The 25,365-nt window shown below is 32.5% G+C and overlaps 1 protein-coding gene across 8 annotated transcripts in view; it reads left to right on the top strand.

Annotated features, from left to right (window-relative positions):
• The first annotated feature begins 6,084 nt into the window (after positions 1-6,084).
• Positions 6,085-25,365, top strand: part of CALCRL (calcitonin receptor like receptor) — a 104,100-nt gene continuing 84,819 nt past the window's right edge. For 5 of the 8 annotated variants that reach the window (XM_061185670.1, XM_061185684.1, XM_061185705.1 and 2 more), the window contains exons 1-2: positions 6,085-6,303; positions 24,761-24,828. The gene's annotated coding sequence lies outside the window, so the exon portion shown is untranslated. The remainder of the gene's footprint in view (positions 6,304-24,760; positions 24,829-25,365) is intronic. The other 3 variants (XM_061185694.1, XM_061185732.1, XM_061185724.1) reach the window with 1 other exon arrangement.

Genomic DNA, 25,365 nt, shown 5'->3' with positions numbered 1-25,365 from the left:
TCTAAAGAGCACTCCTTCAGTAAATTATGGGGACCTAAATCCTTCTCTCAAGCTCTGCTTCTGGGCCCTATGGAGAACAGACTCCTTTCTCATCCATGGAATACCTCATATTTCTTGACTTTTAGGTTCCAGAGTAATTATTACCTTCAGAGAAAATGCTCTTCTGCAAGAAGCATGTCCTCCCTCCATCCTACCTTCCTATCCACTCAGTCCTGATGTGTTTCAGTCATTGAACATATTGCTTTTAAGCAATCGGAGTATTTGAGCAATATGAGTAAAAATAAGTGTATTTTCCTAAATGTCTACCTGAGGATAGAAACTAAATTCCTTGAGAGCAGGGACCATGTCCCTATTATCCAACTTTGTACTCTCAGTATCTATCCAAATGCTTGGTACAAGGCAGATGATCAATTAATATGATGATCAGTTAACATCCAATGGATGGCTCTAGTTCAGAAACCTTGCTTTCTGATGATACAACTGTTTAGAAAGGTAGATTTCAGAGGTAATTAATATGCCCCCAAATACTGTCTCTCAAATGTCAGCTGTATTAAGCCAGACTGGCAGGATTATAATCAATTAATCACTGATTTTTTTCCTAACACATAGTGGTAAAACAAATATTTTTCATGCTTGAATACAGTGAGGTCCTTGTTTATCAGATGTGAAAGACACTTTTCACTCTGTTGTGAGCTTTTGAAAATCTGATTTGTATTCCTGATCAAATATGTAGGAGTTAATCCACTTTAACGTAGCCATAGGCTTCAGAGTTGTCTAGTTTTAGATCATTGCAAATATTTAAATGTATGTATGTTACATATATGTGATATGTACATTCATTGGAAGAAAAAAGGTGGTATGTCATTTTAATTTGTAATGTTTCACTTATGTTTTAACATTTATTTAATGATTGATTGCCTTTGCATCTAAATACTGTATGAAGTACATATTCTTTTTTGCTGTATATAAAAGGATATTTTAATTGTATAGTCTACAATAAGTACCTGCCCACTATAACTCTAGTCATCATGTGCATCAGATTGTTTTCTTAGAAATCTTCCCTAGTTATTGGGATTTTTATTTAAAGAAAAAAGGACAGAATTCCATTATTATTTCACTTAAGAGAGCAACTTTGGCAATTTGAGAATGTTTAACACTAGATGGCAGGATGAGACTGTAGATACCCAACTCCTCAAAGCTAAGTATAAAAAAAAAAATGATACTTTCTCAAAGGTGTTAAGAATTCTTAGGCAAATACATTGCATTATTCTTTAATATATGCATTATGTATAGTTCCACACTACTTTATATTTAAAAGCTTTCACTGTGTATGATAGAGTGATGTTAAACACAAATAAATTATTGAAAAGAAAATATAAATTGCTAATAATTTTACAAGTTATATAAATATGACAATAGCTGAATAAAATAGTCTGTACTGGGAAAACATTCATACTATTTGGCATTCTTAGAACTTAATAATTAAATTTTTAAGCAAAATGTAAGATGTGGTCACTTAATCAAACATTGCTTAGGTCAACATGCATAAACACAAAATTAAATAAACCACTTATTTTCACAATGAAGATGGATATTCAGCAAATAAGAAGCATTTCAGAATAAGTTCACAATACATATCCAGAGATGAAAAGGGCATCTTTTTCAATGCCAACTAATACTATCCTAGAAATAAGAACTATTTTAAACTCTTCTGGGAAAAGCGATTCGAGTTTCCCAGATGAATTACTCACTCTCAGTATTTAGGTACCACTTGTCAGTGCAATATGGATAAGTATAGCTAGGGTGACCATATATAATTTTTCATCCAAACCAGGACACTTTTGAACATAAAAATATAAATTGGAACTGTCCTAGCAAACTGGGGCACATGATCACCCTGATTAGGGGACTTCATCCTCAGGAAGTTCATTTTGTGAGCATTTATAATTTTATTGTATTTTAAAATTAATTTTTAATTAGTCCATGACATATCTCATTTGCCAGTCTTAGCTCTTAATTCTAGCAACAGTTAGCCCTTTTGAAGGAGGAGAGGCTCAAACACTCATTAATATCTATAAGAAAATATTGAGTTCCTTAGAAGATCCAAATCCATCAGAACTTCATAAGAATCAATGAAAAGAATAGGCAGGTTTGTAGCCAATTGTTACTGATATGTTGTTTGACTTTCTTGGGGAAACACATTATAAAATACTAAAAGAAATACTCTATATAAGCTAGTAAAATAGTTTTATTTATCCATATATGGACCTGATGTCATGGTACTCACTTCAAATTTAAAGTTTTCTGTTCTTTTCAAATTTGTATTTATAGTAAATATTTTAAAAACAACATTCAGATCTCCTTGAAATGATAAATTATGTGTATAATTAGAGTGAAAACAGCCCTTTGGTTTTAATAATGGAAAATAGCATATTCACTTTCAATGGCTCAGCCATCAGAGCTGGGTCCTTCTACTAAATGCAATTCATTTAGTAATAAAATAACTTGAAAAAGCTAAGCAATTTAAGTAGAATAATAGAAGGTCAGGTCGACTTCCTTACTAGGATTTTTTTGATTTAAAGATTATAAAAATTGTGTGTTTCTCCACAAATTATCGGTTCATTTTAAACAATGCATGGTATACATAATTTAGTTGATGCATAAATTTTCTGAGTGTAAGTAATGACTTTCAGACAATTGAGAACACAGAGGAATTATTAATTCACAACATAATACCTGAAAAACTTCATAGAAACAATTTTTAAAGTTCTTTCTTGCACTCTCACCAGGGACAGTCTGTTCATAATATGTTTCATTTAACAGTGTTTTGTTTCTTTTTTTTTTTTTTTTTTTGTGGCAGAACTATGCTCCAAGGCAGTAGCCACACGAATTCAAAGTAAGTGGTCAGTTCAACCCAAACCACATTTTTGGTCTAATTTGACTAAGTTAGTCAAATAATATAAACAGTAATCCAGATATTTTGAGATAGCCTCCTCCTGAGTGTTAGTCAAAGTGCATTTCACATGGTAATTGGTATTCATTACTGGAGGACTACGGCTCTCAGGTGCCTTACATGGGACCACAAATGTAGGCACAAATCTGAGTGTAGGATTCTGAAATGGGCAAGCATGACTAATTATTATCATATATTTCATTCTGCATTGTACATCATTCCTGAGTTCTATAGAAAACCTTATTGACAGTGTTCTGCTTGGTTACATCTAGACTCTGCGTTTGCAACCTTAGTTGTTAATTGCAGAGAATTTGGCACTTGATTCCTCATGTGCTAGTCAATCTATGCTGTAAACAACTAGATAACAGAATACATCCTATTTTTTTCTTAATTCCCCAACACAGCTAGTACAGTATCTAGCTCAAAATATAGGTTTGATCACTTATTAGATGATTGCAAGTGTCTTTAATCATCTGTTCTGGAAAAAAAATATTTTATAAATAAAATACCTAAGGCTAAATTAATATATTGATTAGTGCCTCACTGGTTAAGAATCACCTCAATGATTATTGAAATACTTTCACTTTGTTCTACTGCATGTCTTCCAAATATCTGTTGTCATGTTTCAGTGTTGAGATCCATCTTTTCACCTGTCCCTTCATACCCAGAGTGGCTCCCTGAAAGCCCTCATGCCATTTATTTCATCTGGAGTTTATAAAATGGCAACTTAGAATCTGATTAGTGGGATGCAGTTTGCCTGGTATTTCTAAATAAGGCTTTTAAATGATAACTAATAAAAATTATCCAAGGGACTTCATGGAGTATAACCGTGTGCCTGAACAATAATTTAAATATAAATACTATAACCTCTATTAGCCTTCCCATTTAGTGTAGTATTAGTAAAGGAGAAAGAGGACGTATAGTAGAGGAGAAACAGGATTGGTTTCAGATTCTTAGGATGTAAGTCCAAAGCATAGATTTTTTTATTCCCTAGACTTTACTAGTGTTGGGCAAATGAAATCAATGACTCTTGAAGAAAAAATATTAGTACTTTTGCAAACTTATTGGCAAAAGTTTTAGTTTTTTATAGCTTAAATTCAAAAGCTATATTTTGAGCTCTTACTAGGAGTCAGATGACATACCAAGCCTGAGAGATCAGAAGACATGGACGGTAATCATTCAGGCACATATTAAAGTCTAGTATTTGATTCTGCTCTGAATTTTAAGATGGGAACAGCAAGACGTACAATGTTTTGTCAAAGGTCACACTAGAAAGTATCAGAACCAGGGCTGGAATCTCACGTCTCTTGCTCCAATCCAAGTGCTTTGTATTTCTTTTTAGTGGTTCCCTTAGTGTATTCACTCCACAGCAGAATTCAGTAAAGCTTTCACCTGGCAATATCCATGTCAGTATTCTGATTAAAGAACCACTGTTTGTGGAGTCGGTCATAATCTGCAACATTGACTTTTCTTCTCATGGGCTGAAAGAAATAACTCAAAATGAAGTACATCTCAGCAGCCTCCCAAAGCAAAGCAAAACCTAGCCCTAACTGGAAATGACAATATTCTATAAACTTGCAACCTATGGTTATTTTCTATTTCTCAATAACCAAATAGGTATAAGTTAGTTTCTTACAAGCTTTATAACTATAATTTGATAGAGATTAGTATGTATCCAATTTTTATATGTATTTATTTTTATCAACCTTGATCCTATTGATCTTAAGATCAACAATTGTGTAATAAGTTTCTTCCAATTAATAAAAGTGTCAGCAGGAACATACTGTTTAAAATACGTGAATTCTCTTTAATTTATGTTGCCTGGTCCTCCTTTGTTATTCTACAAGGAATATGACAATCTCATTTTGTTCTGGAATTGCAGTAACATACCAATATCTCACTGCCTCTGATCTCAGATTTACTAAGAATTGAGTAATCATCATCATATCCTATGTATTTCTAAATGTTACCTAATTTGTTGATTGAAAGTGTTAAAAATATATGGATTTTAGATATTCTTTGATACATCTCTTCTAGTTTACAGATAGAAAATTGATGCCCAGATAAGTGACTTTTAGTGCTGTTTAGGCTTCAGGAATTATTATTGTTGTTGTATCTCACACATACACCATATTGTCAAAAAAAAAGTTCATTTCAAATTTAAAACTTTTTCCCCTGATAACTTCCAATGATTTATTAAACACATTTAGAATAAACTTATGTTTTGAGGCAAAACTTTTTCTAAAACATTAAAGGATGTTACATATTTTACCTTGTTTCATAATTTAAGTCTACAAATTATCAGCATTTTTGTTAAGGCTATTTTGAGGTATAAGTGTAGTGGTATTAATTACTCTTTTATTTCATAGGTGATAACAATTAAGTCAAATATTTTTAAATATGTGCAATTATTTTAAATTTGTAAACACATTCTCAAAAGGTTATTTTCTCTAAGATATATATTTACATATAATGAAAAATAATTATGTATGTATATGTATACACACACAATGGTTTTGGTTATGACACATACACACATATCTATGTCATGAACAAAATTAAAAAAAAAATGTTCAAAAACCTACAGGATAGAGTTTCATCATTCAATTGTGGAAAACTGATCAGGGAATAATAGCCCTGATTATCAGAGATCCAAATTAACAAGAGTTAGATCACAGAACTAATTATGAGGGGAGAATAGTTATTACTTTTCTGTGCTCCTTTATGAAGAATGTTAGATTAAAAAATTCCCTTGATGTTTTGTAAAGTATAATTCAACACACACACACACACTTCCTAATTCCTTTAATTCTTTGAGCAGAATACTATGTTCAGATTTCCTTCAAATCATAGGCATCTCTGTTTGACAAGTTCTAACAGAACTCAGTCAAGGTGAAATCCAGACAGCTTTTGCTGCTAACAATGTATTCATACAGCATATGATCTCTGTCTGTTCAGGCTGCTTCTTGCTCTTGTCTCAGAATAAAAAAGGAGTGCTGCTTTCCTGGGGTATGCCATTTGAGAAAGAAAGTAACCTAACACTAACTGCAGGCGGGGTCAGAGTGATGTAACAGGAAGCTCTGATGTTTCCCTTCTGCTGCTGAGCACATACAATGTGACAACCCTTCCAATCTACTCAGAACAACCCTCTCTCTCCAGCAGAGAGTGTCACCTCCTGCTTTAGATCATCAAGCTCTGCTAACTGGACCTCACCCTGCCTGCAGGGTTACACTGCAAAGCCTTCACCCTTCCCCACCTTGTCTGGGGGTACATTTCTTCTGCGGAATCTCAGAAAATCAAATTCCATCCTAAGAATATTTCACCAAGAATTTCCTTAGGAGCTGTGCTGGGTAAGTGCATTATTCAAAATAAATATATTTATTCGGAGTCGTATTCTCATGTAGTTTGACAATGTTTCTACTATAGAATTTAGTTGGTGACATTGAAATTATGTTGAAACAATTCTCATTTATTTCACATGTTAGAAAAACGAGAGTATATCTCCCCAAGATGTACACAATACCTATTACTACTAGATAATATTATGTACAGTGATATTCTAGAAAAATAAATTTAGGAAGTAATAAAACATCTAAATGGATTAAAAGGCATACTTTTGAACAAATATCTTAATCAGGGAACAATGCTTTTTAAAATTAGCTCTACTATTAGCTAAGCTTAAATTTTGACAGCTGGAAAACATTTTTCCCCCAGGAAGAGTCTTTAAACTTTCCATATAATCAGTATTCTAAAAAGGGGGTGAAAGAATAACTACTTATGGGGGTCTCAGAGTCTCACTCTGTAGTTGAACACGATGGAGAATTAAAAGAAAAGGAATCACTTTGGATTTATTATATTTGTCTTCTATTTGCCACTCACCCTTATTTACACATACATCTCTAACTATTGAACTAATGGAATTTTCATTGTTCGCTGTTGCCAGATGTGTCTAAGTCTCTCTTTTACTAACTCTGAACTGTTTCCGCTGTATTGGATCATGGGGTGGGCAACAAAGGAAAAAAAACAACTAGGGTTGAGAAAATGTTGATATTTCTATATTAACTCTAATTTCAAAGCTCTTAAGCTAATAGAATGTGTTACTTCCATTTGTCTGGTATCCCTCTGCAAGCTTTTTCGGGGAGGGTGTGATACTGAGATAACCGTGGGTAAAGAAAAGTAACAAAATATTTCCCAAATGGATATATCAGATAATTAAACAGGGAAATTAAAGTGTGTATTAAAAAAAGAATTTCCAGGATAAAACTTACTGAAATGTTGAGATGAAACATCTGTTAATGCTTCTTTCAACAGTACAGACCGTCCTGGACAATTTAAGAAACTAGTATCTACTTAATAAGTTGTTGGTATAGAGACGTGACAAATTTGTTGCTAAGAAAAATTAAATGTCATATTTGGGTTCAAATTATATTAATTGACATAATTTTAATATATTTTCTTACCTAAGTGAAATTATAATCTGCAAAATATCCTTCAGTGGAGAAATCCTGTACTTAATCACCCATAATCTGGCACATTAACGGTGGACTACCAACACATTCTGAGTAATTCCTTCATAATTTTCTACTCAGTTTTTCCACAAATTTCTCCAAATAATGGAAAGTTCAATTAAGTCTTATTTTTGTGATTCTTTAAAAATATTATGGCTGGTTTCCTATCTCCTGTCATTCATTAATTGTACTGAGTTCCCTGACACATTTGTGGAAATGGATAGTGTTTTTAGACTGTGACTTTGTAAATAGCCATTAGATAATTAGGGGAAGAAATGGAAAGAACACATTAAATGCCTAACCCAATGCCATGGGTTAGTAACAAAAATTAAAATAACATTGTTTTTAATTTAGATTATTTTCTTACAAAGAGGTATTACATTAATATTGTATTTTATAATAAGGAACTCCCTCAAATTCTCTAATCTTTATGTAATTGCTAGCCAAAACCCCATAATTTTCTTTAAATTATTAAAATAATTTAATTTATTTTTTGTAACTATTCTAATAGTATGGTTTTTAATCTTTATTTTCAAAAAATACTGTGGAAAAACACTAGGCAACGAATATTGAGGGTCACTTGGCAAAGGTTTATTATTTGAGAAAATAATTGAAAGTTTGAAATAAGAATTCATATTATTAAATTCTACAGTTTGCTTTCTTTAATGGTAAGAGAATATCAGAGCATCAATGCATGCTTTCAGCCATTAAGAATTAATTTACTTTTCTGGATGATATTACCCTGTAGGATCATAAAATCAATACACAGAATCTAATTCCAGTTCTAAATATGTAAGATAAAAATACAGAATTGAGAAATCACATGGGTAATGTGAGCAAAAATATGTTCTACCTGCAATATTTAGATATCTTTAAGAATATGCTTTTGGTTATTGCTACAAGTTCTTTTTTCCCCAGTATATCTTGGCATATGCCAAAATATTATTTTGTTAGTTAAAATATGTAAATTTTTAGAATATGTAAGAGTATTCATTCACTTTGAAAAAAATGAATAACAAAAAATTAAATAGAAATTAGAACTGGGTCTGTAATTTTAAAAAGTATGTTAAATGAATGGCCAAGGTATATGTACTTTACTCATTGGTGATGCCTAGGACATACTTTAAATGGAAGTTTAAATGGAGTCAACATCCTCGTATACTGTGAGAACCTTCACATTAACCTGTACATATTTTATCATAATTTTATGATATTTACTTCAGTAAAAAATTCAAAATAATATTAAGACAAAAGTTTACCTTATAAGCTTTATGTTAATGTGGAAAAATTCTTTGATAAACACATAAAAACTAATCAGAATTCAGTTTATAGTATTATTACATATTTCTAATTTAGATATTTGTAACCATTATAACAATATTTTGTTTTCAACCTTTAATTCCATGGTTAAAATTTGATAGTTACTTAATTTTTAAGAATTGCCTTAGAGACTGCTATAGAACAATTAAAATAAACTTTTTAAAGATCTAAATATGCATTCACTAAACAAAACTTATTTCATACTCTATGTATGACTTTGAACACAGCTTGAAAAAATAATTGTTTTTAGAGATACCATGATAATGGTGTCAACATTTCAGAAAACAAATGTATTTAAAGGACATTATTTGACATCTTTGGCTTTATTCCTTATCTTCGTTTAGGATTCAGAGAAGCTTTTAAACCATAAACATAAGATACATCATTGCAACAGTGTTAAAGACAGACACTCAAAGAGTGTAGTATCTCTTAGTTCTTGACTTGTAGTATCTCTTAGTTCTTGACTTAGACTATCAGAGAATATACTTAAGATGGAAAATCAGTACACACCTATTTAAAAGATTTGTCTGTGTCTCGTTTTGAAGTCCATGGATGCACTATATAAATGCTTATAATTTCTTAGGAAATCTCTCTTTTTCTACCGAAGTACTACTACCATGCTGCACTATTAAATTTAAGAAATTCTCTCATTTAATATCAGAAAATGTTCTGATGCAATTAGGTGGAAAACAAATACTTAACCAGAAACACAAGGTCTATATACTAACCAGATATCTCGATCATTTTCCCATTTATTCACATGGACAATCATACCTGCCCAAATTCTTTCATCAGTAGTAGTTATGCAACTCAAAGTAACTGGATCGTTTTCACACCTTAATTTTAGTTTATCTACTTATAAATCGGTTTATAATTTTGAAGATATACAGCCTTAATTAGTGTAAAATTGAAAAAATAATATAGAATACATTTAATTGTAAAATTTGGAATATAAATATTGAACTAGTGTGATTTAAGAAAAAAGAGCATATGATTAGATATATGATAATTAAATCAACAAAACCCATTTAAATAATAGGAAATATACTTTATACATCCTATTGCTATTCCAATTTAAATAATTTAAACTTTTTGTCCTCAATAAATCCAGATCATTATTTTCTCATGTCTAATTTGGATTATAATATTGTTCATTAAATCAGATTAGATCAAATAATCTGCATTTTTCCATATTTGAGTAAACTTAAAATCAAATTAGTTTTTTAATTTAATGTCATTTACAAAAAATGAAGAAATGGATTTTAAAGATCCAATAAAAGTCTTCTTAGTGTTAAAAAATAAAATGGAATCACTGGCTGTGAACTGAGTTAGGGTCTATGTTTATTAGGTTACCAGAATTATTATCAGATGATAAGTTGCAAATACTTTCCTAGAACATGTTTCTTCCTCTTTTTCCTTTAAATTAGTTTACTTAAAAGAAACAGTATTATACAAAACTAACACAATATATTGTCATTTGCAAAAATGGTCAAAAGAGTGTATTTACTTTTAAACATAAAATTTTAATTAACTGCATCATATGTTTCCTACCTTACTACCAATTAAAAGGACAAAAACTCAACTCAACCCAATATAAATCTAAATGAACAATTAACCAACCCAACCCTGTGGTATTGAGGCTATTGCTTTATACTTTATTGAAGTTGTTGGATGGAGCCCAATTTTTAGTGAAATCTTATTTCTTTTAACATGGAACATATTTTTTGGATAAAAAATGTTAGTATGGCATAAACTTTTGTATAAATCTGTCATTATTTCTCTATTTAGGTTTAGGTTAACCTGAACTCAATTGTGCTTCTCATAAAACCATAGTGACTTGTGAGCATGTCATTTGGTATATTAATTAGAAGTGATATAGTGAAATAGCGGCTAGCTGGTTTACAAGGTGCCCCTCTCCTTCCAGCTTAGTCAGCTGGGGGGTCATTAGCATATTCATGAACACATAAGCTTGGTTTTATCAATCAAAACTAAGATAAATTTGTCTTATATCCAAGCACTGATTTCATACATTTTGCAAATGAGCATTATTTTGAACCCATAAACATTAGTTAACCTAACACCAATTATTATGCAGATATTTGTGCATGAACCTCAATTTTGCTTCCCTTCCAAGGATAACTTGAAGGGAAAATTGGACCTTCAGTAAGTACTAGAGAAGAATAAGTAATGTTATAGCAGAAAATAAGGAGGATTAAAACTATGGGGAAATAATGTCATCAATACAAAACTGTTGATTTTTTTTCTTAATTCTGTTATTTTCAAATGTGAGGCAAAATAGGAGACTTGTTTTTCCTTAAATAATGCAGATCTAATATTAGGGTAACATGCTTAAATATTTTATTAATCAATTTACATATGTCTTCTTTAAAAATCTATTTTCAATGAAATTTTTTTGGTTTTAAATCTTTTTTTTTTGGACATGCCAATATACTTTATTAGCTAAGGCAAAAAATATAACTTATGGATTTGTGTTTTAGAAATTTAGATATAGTTGTTGTTTGAAGCAATTCCCTGGAATGGAGTACATTTTAGACAACAATCATATCACATTTAGTAAGGATATTGCTACATTTTAAATGTGTTAAACACAATTTCGTTAAACTCCCAGTTAACTAACTAAAATATCTTGGAATTATCAGGTTTACTTGGGTAAATATATTTATTGTCAGCTTTGCTTTTTGGTCCTTGACATTATTAGATAAGGATGAATTATTGGATGAAGGATGCATTATTGGATGCATCTATCTTAATATCCCTGAGGGACAAAAACTTTTTTTTTTTTTTTCCTGCCTCAAACAGTAGAGTCTGCCTTCCCTGCTGCAGCATTTCCACCAGAAGTCAGCATGGGTGAATTTGTCCACACTGCACTCATACAAGATAACCCCCTTTTAAAGGGTGGCTTGCTGCTCCTGATTTAGCTAATTTCTTTGAGGGTTTGCCATGTGCTATGGACATTATTAATTACTCATGTATAAACCCATTTAATCTTCCCCAAAGCCCTAGCAAATATTATTCTCTTTGTTTGCAGGTAAGAAACTCCAAAACCAAGGCACAGAACTCCTAAGTAATGTGCCAAAGGTCATATGGTTATCTTAGTTCCCCTTTCTCTTCTGTAAAATGGAAGTGATTAATCACATTGCTTTATAAGGTTTTGTGAGGAATCCAAGAAACAATACATTGAAAATGTTTAGCACAGCACTTGGCACGTAGTAGGTATTCAACACATTTTAGTGCTCATCATAAATCTTTCGTGAACAAGATTGAGGACATAACTTGTGTCTATGCAAAAGCTCATTCCAAACAATCAACATACAGACAATTAGAATACATCTTCTTCATAGGACAGGGAGAGTGAACAAGTGTGATTTGTAATCAGTTTTTAGACTGATCACACTTTGCCATCATCATATAATATGTGCCAGACCTAATAAAACTGACATTGTTAATCACCATTTCTACAGAGCTTGAGCACCTAAAAAGTATCTTCATGCTAAGAATTTTAAAGGTATATTATACAGAAATTATTGTTTTTTTCTTTCATTTACACATGAAGCCCAGTGAAGTACATGGTGTTCCCAAAGTCAAATGATATCATTGATAAAGCTCTGATTTTAACGTACATCTACCGTGACTCTGAATCCTAACTATTTTGTTGCACTATTATATATTATCTATTATTAGATCTCTTATTACTAACGTTGCACAAAGTTGAATAAGCATAATGATCCACCAGATTTAAACTCAGTTTCTTCTAACATAAGATAATAAAAGTAAGTTTATTTATGTTATGTGGATTTTGTGGAATATGGTACATTAGACATAAATTTAGATGTTTGTCAAGAAATTTTTAGTTTTGACTACTTATAGCAGCTGTAGAAACTCAAAATTTAAAGAACATTTAGAATGATCAAATTAAACTTCATTTGTAGGGCTCCAAGTTTTTGGTGGTTATTTTCTTTTTGTAAAAATGTCTTTATTACAGGGCCTTCTTACTACTGCCTAATGGTAGACACTTATATTTTCTTATGTATTATATTTCAGAAATAAGATGAAAGAGTACTTGTGCAATAGGATAGTGAACATTCATTTAAGTTTTGGTTTAAGATAATTTATTCTAAAAATCTGTTTTTGAATATTTTATGAATTATGGTCCATATTGAGAATATAATGAAAACTACAAACTTTCTCCAGAACAAAACCACCTAATCTACATTCATAGGGACTCACATTTTGCATACAGTTGCATGAGTTTCATGGGATCTCCCTTTTTGATGGATCCATTAAGAGTTCTGGATCTCATTTATGAAACTTGCTAATTAATTCAAATGACAATTTTTCTTCTGAATGAGGTTAAATTATATGTATATATTTTTCAGTTACTTCAGATACTTTTATAAGTACCTATGAACTCAAAAAATAGACATGAACATCAGAAACAAATGGCTTATAAGATTATTTCCATCAACTAGAGGGCAATACTGCAGGGCTCTAGGAAAAAACTACACAGTAGGTAGAATCCGCAATTGGTAATTTTCTGTCTCCTCTCTGTACCCTTCTCCGTTCACTATGTTTCTATACCTACACCTACACCTACACCTTTGGACCCTCCTCCAAACCAAATACTCAGCAGCTACTTTCTGGCCTCAGATAGTCAAGAGTAACATGGAAAAAAAATCTTGAAGAAAATTTCTTTCTTTATTGGGAAACCTCAGTGTTTAATCTTAAAGCTTTCCACCGATTGGAAGAGGCCCACACACATTATCAAGGGTCATCTCCTTTATTTAAAGTTGTCTGATGGTAGATGTCAGTCACATCTACAAAATACCTTCACAGCAGCATCTAGACTAGTGTTTGATCAAACAACTGGGCACCATAGCCTAGCCAAGTTAGCACATAAATTAACCATCATAACTAGTTAGGGGGATTCATCCATATTTACTCTTTTTTCTCCAAAATTATTTAGATTTTTAGATTTGGGAAATTCTTCAAAAGTTCCTTCTGGAATGATAACTGGAACTGTAGTGAATTCACTAGTTAAACTGACAAGAACTGAGACCTTAATGTTGTCATCCAACCATGAGCATGGTTCATATTCTCTAGTTACTCAGGATTTTTTTTAGGGGGGTGGTAGGGCAGTCTGATATGGGTTTAAATGTATGTTAAAGATATATTTAAAAGAAATATATTATAATATATGTTATAATATAAAAATACATTATAAATGGGGGAGGGTAAAGAGAAATGATACAAGGTTTCCACTTTTTTAAGAAAAAGATAACATACACACAGGATCTTCCAGATTTGCTCTTCCTCTTATCAAGTTAAAATATGTTCTCACCACAATATATTTTATATGGGGAAATTTCTGTTCACACCAGCATTTAATCTTGTCAGAGAACAGTTGTAGTTTAACCCAGTGACTATGCCACTATTGATATTAGGGGTGCTAGGGTTAAACAGCATGATCTTCAGTTTAGAAAGCACTCACAATGTGCCAGCCTCTATGTTAGATGTTAAAGGTAAGACCCCGGGTCTGGACAACATCAGCTCCACCTCAGTGCAGTGTAAGACAGTGCTGATTAAAGTACCTATTAACTCTTAAGCTATACTGCTGGTCGCCACTCTATTTTTCATTTTGTTGCAAGATCAGGACTGAATGCCTTAACTAGGGTGTTTCTAAAATGACAAAACCTGATAAATCAGATATTGTCTGCATATATTTATTATATTTAAGAAACTTTGGATTATAGATTAAAAGTAGAAAAAAACCCTGAAATAAAGAACAATCTAATGGATTCTACTTAACTCACAATTGTATGTGCTTTGATATTCTGAAATATCTTCTTTTCAACTGCTTCTGATATAACTTTGACATTTTAAATTTTAACAGAAAGATTTCCTTGCATCTAAATCCACCACAAATGTCATGGTCGTGTAGCAGAAATTGTTCATTTTTTAGACAAAAAGAATGTGGTTAAAGAAAGTGATATCATTAAGAATAAAGTTTGAAGAATGTTTGGTTTCATTAATTTGAACAGGAAGGTCTTCAAATGAGATATGAGCAAGTTTTAAGGTCTAGAGCAAACTGAGAGGGATGTAATCCATAAATGATTTTCCTAAATATTGTTTAATATTTTAATTAATTGAATTCTTCACATGAATTAACTTCCTTAATTATACACTTTCCAAAAGGATTTCCTGTACTGTGCTCCATGTTATCAGTTCAAAAATTATTAGAAGACTTACCAAGTCTTTTGATCATAAAATTAATATATGTCCATATTTAATGAACCAGATTCCAGCCTACTTCCTTCAAAATAAATATACCAAAATCAAAGAGTTTATGTTAGAGTTTTTGTATAACTCAAACATCTTTCAAAAATCCACTGATTGTGTAAGTTTCAGATTAACCCTGAAAGCTCACAGTTCACTAAGTTCTTAACTGTCACAACTCTAGTACCATAAGACACTACATATTTAAGGCTACATATTCTCAACTTTCTCAGTTACAATACCATACATACCATAAAAGACTACATGTTAAAAACTTTTAATGTTACATGTAGTTTCTGAAGCTAGAAGCTAGAATAAGCTAAATAAATCTAGTCAATGGGATCTTAACTTAGAAATAGGAGACTCCAGCTCAGTGTGCCTTCAGAGGGTTTCGTTGAGTGTAACTATGATGTAGGTCTTGAAATAGCGTGTGCTCTAAAAAAAAAAGTTAGATTTTTACACTGAGACAACGCTCTGCTCCTAATTACTTAAAATCATTTAGACTTCAAGGATTGTCCTACATCTTGGTCTATGTTTTTCTTCCACACGTAACTGCATAATTTTATTATCACGAAAGGGAAACAGTCTGTAAATACAACGTGTAAGCTTTTCTATCTGGAGAGCTATCACAGTATATCAATTCCAATTTGACTAACTCCTTGGAATTAAATTTGTAGTAAACAAAGATCAGGGAATTCCCTGGCGGTCCGGTGGTTAGGACTCACGCTTTCACTGCCGTGGGCCCAGATTCAATCCCTGGTCAGGGAACTAAGATCCCGCAAACTGCATGGCGTGGCCAATAAATAATAAATACATAAATAAAACAAAGATCATTGTGTATCATATTACTTTACCAATACAAAATTATAATAGAAATTAGTGAAGGAATACTTACTTGAATGAATTGAGTAACTTTCTAAGTTTATTATGTCTTCTTTACTCTTAATCACATATGCATCATTATAGCACCTGAATATGAAAAAAAAATGCTAATTGTTCTTATTTGTGGGTGTGTAGTTCCTGGATTCCGGATTTTAGTAGCTCTTCTTTCTTTTGTTGAGTCCTTCACCTCCAGACAAGTTTACTTCTTGCTAGTACTTCTGATATCAATTGGCATAAATTTAAGGGAAGGTCAACACATTATCTAAGAAAGGATTAAAACTTATCTGAGTTTCTTTTAATGAGCATAGAATGCTTTTCTCCCAGATATCCATATGCCTAGGTCCCTCTCCTCCCTGTAGTCTTTGCTCAAGTAAAAACTTTTCTATGGGGCCTAAACTAATCACTATTTAAGATAAACCTACACCTATACCACCACAACCTTACTGTTCATCTTTAGCTATTTTAACATGTTCTTGCTTTTTCCTATAACACCAATCACCTTGCAACAAACCATCTACTATAACTTACATATTTTCTGTTTTTATTTATTTTCTGTCCATGCAACTAACATGTAAGCTCTACAAGTACAAGCACTTCTATTTTTTTTTTTCGCTAATATATCCTAAGCACCTAAATAAGTGCCTGCACTAGTAGGTGCTAAAGATTGCTTAATAAATGATTAAATGAATGAATATGTTTCTTTCTACCGGTCTCCACAGAAAACTAGTTAACTCTGATTTTGTATGCAGTACACAGTAGATGTCAGAGCTGAAATTCTGAAGGTGTTAGAATCACTACACATTGCCAAAGAGAAAATATTCAGAAGCTAATTACCATTTCATTATTCTTAGGTCAACCTAATATTTACCCCTTCACTGTCTTTGTAAAGGAAAATAAATTAATAAAGATGCTTTCAGTAATGTATTTAGTGTTCAGGTTTCACTGAATTCCAAGGCATGACCTTTCAAACTGGGGTAAATGAGAAGGCTGGTCAGTGTTTTAACACAAAGTGTTGAAGCATTTCCCCAAATGGCCAAACAATGGCTGAAATTGGCAGAATTTCTTGTTGAAACTGGCAGACTTGCCCACTGTTGCCTCCCAACAAAAGTCTTCCTCCATTTCTTGTTGCCTTTTTGGACAATAGCACTAAAAAGTCTATAGAAGGAGAAAAAAACCCTTAGCAGTGAAATTGAAAGAAAGTAAATCAATCTTTTAATAAAGCATATAGGGTAGAATACAAATCCTGTTTAACTGCCAAAAAATTATACCTCTGTTTGATAAGTGAAGAGTTACATATTTGTAATCTATAATTTATCAAGCTTTTAAGTGTTGATTTATAAATGTTTAAAGATAATTTTAACGAGTGCCACCTGTCAATGCCCTTTCATCATTGTATAGCTTTGAAAGTTTTCTAAACTTAAAGCCAAAGGACTATTTTATAAATTAAAATACATACTTGTCATTAAATAAAATCATGATTTGCTTGAAAGCCTAATGATGAATTTTCACAAAATGTATCTTTTAATTGACACAACTCATAACAATACTTTTCTTCTCTAATTAAGATTCTCCATGTGTTTGAGACACATATAGCTAACTTTATTTTCTTTTAAAACAGGTGTTAGTCATTCATTCACCTAGAAATATCATTATTGAGTTTTTTTTTCTTCTGAGTCTAGAATGTATATCATTCAGGGAAATAAAAATATTCCTTTGAGAAAAAGACTGATTCTCAACATATGTCCATAGTATTCAGAAAAAAAATATGTGTATAAAATGTGTCAAGGTTGTAACTTTACTGTCCTTCAGTATATTATCTAATATGACTGGATTTTAAACCACAAGCAACAAACTAGTTTGGATTAAACAACTCTCTGTCCTCAATGAAGTATTGTTTAAAATGTAAAAGTAAGTTGTGAAATAGCTGCTTCTTTAAGTCTTCTTGAACTTTCTGACTTTAATGTGGTATTATCGAATGGTAAACTTATAATAAAGTTACTATTACAAAACATAAATGATTATAATACCCTAACAAAAATTGTATTTGTTTTAAGAATTATTCTACATTCAATTAATTTCTGGTATGTTTATATATAACATGACAATCCAATATTCTACATTTTCTTTGTCCCAAGTAGCTTAAAAACAACAAAAATAATAATAAAATAAAGCTGAAATCAACAATAACTTTTAAAAGACCAAAATGTGACAATTTCTAATCTAGAAGGGCTTGATGAAATGGTGGAAAGGGCACTTAAAATACGCTTTACATATTAATAGAATAATAATAGAATTTTCAGTTCAAGTACTTTGCACTTAAAATGGGAGTGCAAAAATAACTAATTTCTCACAGTGAGCGCAGACACTTCACACTTTCTCAAGCTAGAATCAGTCCCTACAATGAAAAATGGGTACTCCCAGTAGTCCTGTTCAGAAAAAGGCAATGCCAAAACATTTGTTTACTCTCATCTAGATTCAGCAGAGGTACCATGTATTCTTGAGAGCCTTTTCTAATAGAGTGTTACTTGCAGGATGAAAAAGCTCTTTTGAAGACTGAAAAATTGTCTAATACTAAATTAAGTCTAAAAAAATTGCTGTCAAAAGAGTTTCACTAATTATTATAATTGACTCTTCATTGCACATTGGATTTAAGGGTATAGAACAAAATTCATTATCATTTTTAGTAGTTCTTCAGCTCTTATATACTGGATCTCCTTGACTCTGTGAAAGTGTCTCTATTCTAGAGGCATAGCTTGCTAGCCTATAGCATGGAATATGACCATAAATCAATTTTGTAATCCATGATGTTGTCCACAAACGTTACTAGCAATTCTCTGATTAGTTCTATTTTAACTAATTCCTCTTACTTACTAGGTCCTCACCTCATTTGTTTCTAAAGGAGTGGATGTGCTCTCCTTGTTTACATGGATCTTATTTTTTAATTGCATATTTTTAAACATATAATTTAAAAACTATACAAATCCTAAACTTTTCTGCCTTGAAGTAAAACCACGTCAGGTCTGGTGACAGTGTCTGTCAAGGTGAAAGGTTTAGAGATTCAACCAGAAGTTGATGAAGCTAGAAATGAAAGGAATAAGATTAGGGAGTTAGAGACTAATCAGGAGAACAGAGAACAGGAAAGATTCAGAAAAATTCTCATTCAGAGACCAAATATATATGACTGTAACAATGTAATTAACTTAGTAATTGTTGCTTACTGAGTCAAAAAACTGATATAAAGCCACAGTGAGGGATGGGATTGTTAGTAAAATAAACCAGAAAAATAAAAGGGAGTGAATAGAATAAAGAGAGGCAAAGAGGGAAAAGATAAAAGGAGAAGCTATAAGAGAAGATAAATTGGTTCAATAAGACATAGTATTTGCCAGAAAGGTTAGGAAATAAAAATCCAGCACTGAACTGCATCAATTAAGATGTGAAGATACTTTGGATACATGGTCATGAACAAAAAGTTAGTATACAAATACCCTCCAGCTGCTTGGTATAACATTTTGGATATGAAAAATTTACCTGCTCTTTTGTTTGAAGAATGGAGTTGAGTGTTAAGCCTAAGGGTTATTCCTTCTGATAAGAGGTGAGGAGTGTTTATGAAGAAGTTGTAAGAAGCAAATACCATCTCCTGGTACCAGGTGGTACCACCTCCATGATTACCTGGATGGTAATCATGTTCTAAGACTTGGGCCCAATTAGTGAAGATAATGACTCTACTTTTAAAAGGGGAGGGTTCATAGAGACTGACCCACTGGGAAATCTTAGTCTGTCTAGGATAGTTTCTCTAAAGGTAGCCCAGAAATTAGGCTACGTTAATCATACCACATTTAAAACAGCAGAGCTTATTTGGTTAACTGCAAATCTCTTGGCTCATTCCAAACCTACCAAATCAATCTGGGGTGGCTCAGCACACAGAGGGAGGTGATACTTACAAGTGAGTCCCATGTGCTCTGAAAACCACTTTCTCTTTACTTTACACTGCATATTGTGAGATAAGAGATGATAACCTGATTAGGTTCAAATTTACAGTAACAAAATAAGAGTGAACAAGGCACATGTTTAAATCAATTAATTTTCTAAATAATGAAACAATAAGTATATTCACACTGAACTACACATAAATAACAAGATATATATTGCTTTCCCTTCTAATTCTGGCTTTGAGAATTATTAGTTTCGTGATTTGAGGTGCACATTTTCCATATCTGAATCATTATAACTTAATAGTCTTAGAAACTTGGTAATAATCCAAAATACAACTTCACTGACCCTTTCCTTTTTCACTGGACTCAGGGGGTAAGTACACACACACACGCACACACACACATACACAAATACTCACACATATACATTGATTCACAGGTTGTTCATCATTGGTGTTCCAAAATTCCCTCCATGTAGCTAAGAAACTAACCTAAAGTCAAATATAATTCACACACCTAAATCATATTTGTAAAATTCACAGTGTTTAAATCATACATATTCTATGATTTAACTGTGAAATCTTAAAAGGGGTCTAATCTTAACAATATTCTGACAAAAGGAAATGAACTTTAAAATTGAATGCGTGCTGTGTGAGGCATCTCCACCTCCCACCCAACACCCCAGACCTATCTGAATTACATTGCGTTTTTATGTATTTTGATCCACAGATCCATAACAAGGACATGATTCCAGAGTAAGGAATCACACTCTGCACATTGCCCTACAAAAGCTTTTTAAACTTTAAAATTTTCATGCATATGAAAGATTATTAAAATACACTGCTTGGGTTTCCTGGTGGCTCAGTGGTTAAGAATCCTCCTGCCAATGCAGGGGATACGGGTTCAAGCCCTGGTCTGGGAAGATCCCTCATGCCACGGAGCAACTAAGCCCGTGTGCCACAACTACTAAGCCTGCGCTCTAGAGCCCTCGGGCCACAACTACTGAGCCCACGTGCCACAACTGCTGAAGCCCGCGTGCCTAGAGCCTGTGCTCCACAACAAGAGAAGCCACTACAATGAGAAGCTTGCGCACCACAACAAAGAGTAGCCCCCGCTCACCACAGCTAGAGAAACCCCGCGTGCAGCAACGAAGACCCAACGCAGACAAAAATAAATAAATAAATAAATCTATTTTAAAAAAATACACTGCTTAAATAAATAAATGCCTGTATACCTAGAACCCATCTTTTCCATCATGTTCCTCCCTGATTAAGTCACATGTATGTCCCCAGAAGTAAACCATTAGCCTAAACTTGTACTAGTCATTCCCTTGCTTTACTTTATGGCTTGACCACCTATATATGTATTTCCAAGCAATGTATTATTTAGTGTCATGTTTTTAGTTTTACTTTTATGAAAGTGGAATACTTCTGAATATAGTCTTTGGAGACTTGCTTCTTTAATTCAGCATTATGTTCCGAAGATGCATCAGTGTTAATGTGTGTAATTGTGGTTTTGTTCTTTTCACTGCTGCAGTGTTCCATTGTATGAATGCACAATGTATTTATCTTTTCTCCTGCTGAGGGACATTTGGATTGCTCCTACCATTTTGCTATTATAAACAATGAAGCAATGAACATTTCTTTAAACATATTTCCAGGTACACATGTTTGAGTTTCTTTAGGGAATAAATTTATGAGTGGGATTTCAGGATCCTAGCAATTCATGTACCAATTTACAGTCCCACCAACAGTGTATGAGGTTCCCATTACACCACATCCTTTCCAATACTTTGTATTACTGTCAAACTTAAAAATTTTTGCCAGCCTGGTAGATACAATATAGTATCTCATTGTGGTTTTAATATGCATTGCCCTAATTATGAATCACAGCAAATCTACATGTAAAACAAGTTAAAATTTTCCTCTGAAATATTTGTTTCTAATTGGGTAGCAGTGACTTGATGTTGTAGAATTATTTTTTGCTTATAATTATTTAAGAAAAGGACTATTTTTGGTTAGGTGGTCCAGGGAAAGGAAAGATTGTTTTATTACTTTTAAAACTGGGTATGTGTGAATGGCATTTCTCATCATGATCAAGAACATAGATTGATAATGCCTAGAATCATACCCCAAATTTTCCATTTCCTTTTATTCAAAAACCCCATCAAATACATATCCTCTTTAAAAACAGAGAGGAAGGGACTTCTCTGGTGGTGCAGTTGTTAAGAATCCACCTGCCAATGCAGGGGACACAGGTTCGAGCCCTGGTCGGGGAAGATCCCACATGCCGCGGAGCAACTAAGCCCGTGCGCCACAGCTTCTGAGCCTGCGCTCTAGAGCCCGTGCTTGGCAACAAGAGAAGTCACCGCAATGAGAAGCCCATGCACCGCAACGAAGAGTAGCCCCCGCTCGCTGCAACTAGAGAAAGCCTGCACGCAGCAACGAAGACCCAACGCAGCCAAAAATAAATAAATAAAAATATATATTAAAAAAAAAGAGAGGAAGAAAGTGAATACTTCCATTCAGATGCATGTGTGCTTTTTAAAAAATACACTTTATTTTTTAGAGTTGTTTTAGATTCATATCAAAGTTGAGTAAAGGTGAAAGATTTTCCATATAACCCCTCTCCCAACCCTCCTCTATTACTAACATCTCCCACGAAAGTTATACATTTGTTACAACCAATGAACCTATATTGACACATCATGCCCACTGAAAATACAGTAGGATTCACCGTTGATGTTGTACATTCTATGAGTTAGGACAAATGTATCACGACAAGTATTATGCGTTTTTATAATATTTTGACTATTTTAAATCGTTCATGGAGCTTACAAGTCTCCTGAAAGAGATAATGTCTCTCTTTCTACCGTTGTAAAAATTATTTCTTATACATAAAAATATCATAGAAGGCACTGGAGTTTGTGTCTTTCATGTAATTCCACATTTTGGAAACCACTTGATTGCCCTTATATCCAGTAGCTGAATTTAACTAATGTATTTCTTCAAGATTCTGGTTTCCTCTTAATAAATACACTTAGGTTTGCATTTTTTTTTCCAGCTTGATTGTTGTGCTTCACCACGGCAAATATCAAGAAAGTTTATCCAATATTCTTACATAATATATTTATTTTCTGTGTTTCTAAGGTTTAGTTGATTTTGATTTCATTGTCTACTTCAGTCAGTGGTGCTACTTCCACAAAATTAGCTTTCTTTTGAGTTTTCTCTAGGTATCTCTATCATTTTCATTAAGGCTTTATGATATTTTCTTTGTATCCTCTCTTGGATATTAATCTATTTTTTGGTACTACAGATACTGATATTTTCAGAGGAAAGTGGAAGTAAAACCATGCTAACACATACATTATATTTTATTAATATGTGCAATGCATTTACTAACCAAAGTTAGCTCATCAATAAATTAACTGATAGTCAGAAGTAATCGCTGACATATTTGTTTTTTACTTATTCCCTATCACCAAAAAGGTGCAAATATTCTTTCACAGCATTTTCAGCTGGGATGAAAAATAAAATTTCTAGATAATAAAATTAAATTTCATTTTAAAAATGAAATTTCTAAAATTTCATGCAGAAAAAAAAAAACGCTCCATGATCATGTCTATTTCTAGTGGCATTTTCTAGCAAGTTGGGAAAATACTCAAAATAAACTTCAACTTTGAACCTTGTGAATTCCGTATGAATGCCAGTAAAGCCTGAGACTGACAGGAGTTTTTATTTTTCCCAAAAAAGCTTGTAGAAAATTCAGATTCTAAATATATGTGGCGTGTCTATTGGTGTAAAAATACACAATTCTTTAAGATGACCAGCTCATGATCCTAATTACAACATATACTAGACAATTTATAATATATAATAAATTATTAAAATATATGAAGGTGTGAAAATTTACAAAATAATTTTACAAAGTAATCAAAACTTTTTGATTTATATAAAAAATTTGATTAAAGAGATTGCTTTTAACATAAGCTTTCTTAATACTTTTGGGTTTTCATGTAAGGATCCCTAGTGCCTTCATGGAAATCCTTGACAATAATTCAGAAATTATTTTTGGAAGTAGCAAATTCATGATCTATAAGAACAAGTTTAATAAAAGCCTCTCAAATCACAATATAAATTAATGGAGATAAAAAATTTGCAAATGCAAATTTGATATTTTTGAAGTTCTAAAGTCCAAATAATACTGTGTAAATGCAAAGCAAGGTAAACAAGATTATAGCTATATCTTGCCTTCGACCTTATTTTGAGTCTGAAAAAATGATGTAAACCACGTTTATATACATTAACTCAGTTTAGCAGTGGATGAATCTCACCTGTTAGTGATACCCTATGTTTAAGGAGAGTTAAATCTCATTACTGACATGGTCTAGCCTCTGGCTTCCTCTTTGACAAGATCTGTGTCACCCTTTCCCCCTCATTCACTCCAGTTTGATCACGTTGGCTCTCTTTATGTACTTTGAACTAGCCATGTCATTTCCTTCTCAGAACCATTGACCAAGCCACCATTTCTTCTGGGAACAACCTTTCACCTGAACATTTCAGGGCATCCACCTCTCCCTAGTGCTAAGATCTTGAACAACAGAGACCATCCTCCATGTTCGTGCTCCTTAAAATCCTCATTCTTAAGAAATAAGGTCCAAGAACAAAGTTCCTGATTACTTTCAGGTCAGCATAGTGGCAACCTAAATGTGCCTGAAACAACGCCTCCTAACTTCCCATTAAAATGAGACATTTAAAATACATATGTTTGTGATTTAAAAAAAAACACACTAGTATATAACTTTAAGTTATGTAAAATCCCACTATCCACTAATAATACCGAATTCACAGGAATGTTCTCTTGTCATCCAGGGTCCTATGATGATACACCAGCCACTTGTGCTACCACCTGTCAAAACTATGGATGGCCCTACCTTCAGGTATTGAGTATGCATATATTACAAAAGAACTTTCATGACTTGATGAAAGTAACATGTTGAATTTCCAATGAAATTGAGGATAATATGAACATGTTAACAATCATAAGAAAGATTTCACAGAATGATACATAACATAACTCCAAATAACTTCTGAATCAAGGAAAACTTTGAAAGGCAATCTAACAAAATACAGACTTAGGGACATCTGTCAGACTTACAAAGTCATTTTCTTGGGACCTTTGGGTATGAACTTATCCCCCAAGTCTTTTTTCCCTTGGCCAGAGGACTAGGAATGTTAAATTAATATGAACAGTTCTTATAAGATTTATTAATATTAACAATTTGGTAGTATTAGCCACAAACATCACACAAACACACACACACAAACACACACACGTATATAATGTCTATGGCTAATCTTATTTTAACTATAACTATGTATATGTTTCTATATATACATATATAAAAAACAAATTATGTTTCCTGTATAAAATAGGGCTAGGTTGCTCTTTTGAACTAAATTCCTTTCCTCTGTAG

This window comes from Eubalaena glacialis, chromosome 1, assembly GCF_028564815.1.
Source record: "Eubalaena glacialis isolate mEubGla1 chromosome 1, mEubGla1.1.hap2.+ XY, whole genome shotgun sequence".
NCBI lineage: Eukaryota > Metazoa > Chordata > Mammalia > Artiodactyla > Balaenidae > Eubalaena > Eubalaena glacialis.
The sequence above is the reverse complement of the archived record's forward strand: the minus strand, read 5'-3'. Positions and strand labels throughout refer to the sequence as shown.